This window comes from Eurytemora carolleeae, unplaced genomic scaffold (assembly GCF_000591075.1).
Source record: "Eurytemora carolleeae unplaced genomic scaffold, Eaff_2.0 scaffold1016, whole genome shotgun sequence".
NCBI classification, from domain to species: domain Eukaryota; kingdom Metazoa; phylum Arthropoda; class Copepoda; order Calanoida; family Temoridae; genus Eurytemora; species Eurytemora carolleeae.
The window spans coordinates 17,208-19,133 of NW_019396901.1; the positions used below are offsets into that span (position 1 = coordinate 17,208).

Genomic DNA, 1,926 nt, shown 5'->3' on the forward strand with positions numbered 1-1,926 from the left:
TCCCCCCCCCCGGGTAAAATTAGGTAACATGTCTGAATTTTTGAACATGTGTATTGTGTATCTCCTTGCTTTTTATGCTTGAATTAGATTCATGCCCTGATATGTGTCCTGCAAGGCAGCCAGGCCAAAGCTGCCTGCTTTTTACAGGCCAGATGTTTTTTTTTAAATTATAGCTTGAGTATGCGCTTTTTTTAGCACCTATAAAAAAGGAGTATTTGCGCATTTCTTTCTTTTCTTATATTAACAATGATGTTTCCTAAACTTTAATGCTTTATGTAAAAATCATTGTTTTTACAAATATACTTAACATTTTTAAATACTATCCCCCAGCACTCCTTTTCCTTCATCTACTAATCTGTATAGATTGTATGCATAGTATTGAATTGCACAGCCTGTGCCAAAAATTGGCTAAACCCTGTACATTATTCATTTGAATAAAATAAGATAATGATAATCCTTGCAATATATCTAAGAGTTCACCCCCCCCCTACCTACCCCCCCCCCAGATTCATTAAAAACGCTTCATTTTCTGATATCTTTATCATAGACATCACCTTTGTATTTCCCCATTTAGCCCAGTGCAGTGTATGAAGTGTACACTGTACACCGGTTAAAAATGCGCCAAGTTTTTCCTAGAAAATCCACAAAAGATTTGAACGGTTGTCAGCTGATCGTGTTGGTCTAGGTGACATTGCAGTTAATCTAGGGGTCAGCTGATAATAAAATATTAAAGACGGAAGCTTTGCGAGGAATAATGTTTTGTTAAAACCATTTGTTTGTTTTTATTTCAGCTACAATTGGTTCAAGCCAAATTACAAATCAAAACTTAATTACAAGATCTTCGGGCGCTTTTTAAACTACAATTAGTTCCTGTTCAAATATAAATAAATAAGTTATTAAATATAGATTTGATTCTTAATAAGAACAGTGATACATAGGCTCCTGGTATTTTTTCAAACCATTTATTACATCTGTAAGCCTAGGGTCCCTTTTTTGTCCCTTAGGTCCCTAAAAGGGGGTATATTAAACCCTCATTCAGTTTGAGCTTGAATATGATCAGTTTTTATCAACGCGTTCCAACACCCTAATTTTGATTGATAACTCTAAACTTTGAGAGATGGATATTTAGATAGGAACGGACAGTGAATTAATAGGAACTAAGGTTTGCAAAATGGATAAAGATGTACGCGATGCTTTCGCGTGCAAATTTTGATGCCAAATTCTGCCGAATAATGGCGCTAATTCTAGTTATGCCACATGCAAGGTTGATTTGCACTATCTATTTCTATATATGCAAAATGTTTTGTGGACACTTTGAAATTGCTGTTTTTCATGATCGGCTCCTAATGAATGCATTGCTTCCTAAGAATTCATTCTGAGTTATGTGGAACATTCATTAAGTTTTGAGTAAATAGATTATAGAAGATTTGGACCGATTCATCAGTTTTCAAGCTCTAAACCATTTTTAACATTCATAACGATTCTAAACACTAATTTAAACCGAAGCTTCTGTTTTAAAATATCATCTTACTTTGCAATAGGAAATTTGTAGAATGATGTAAATTTTTGTTGTCGCATTATTCCAAAAGTCTCTTTTAAAAAATGAACAATTTTCGGATATAAAGATAAATATATCTATTTTGCTTTAAAATCTAGAAAGCAAATCTTATAATGGAGAGGATATCTTGAAATTATGACCTATTCTATTTTTGTTAATATTTCATTCTCAAAACGTCTAATTTTTTATATTCTAAATGTATCTCTTTGATTAGATAAAGCTATACAAAAGTGTATTATCTTTACAGCTGATCATAATATCTTGATTAAACATTTTATACAATTTATACAGCTACTGTTAACTACATTCTTTCATACACATTCTTAATTTTAAAATCAAAAAGGGAGGGAGGGGGGAGGGCATCAACA

At 32.7% G+C, this 1,926-nt stretch overlaps 1 protein-coding gene across 4 annotated transcripts in view; it reads left to right on the forward strand.

Moving 5' to 3' along the window:
* LOC111709927 (dystonin) overlaps positions 1-1,926 on the forward strand; it is an 83,390-nt gene that overhangs the window by 8,130 nt on the left and 73,334 nt on the right. The gene's annotated exons all lie outside the window — the stretch shown is intronic.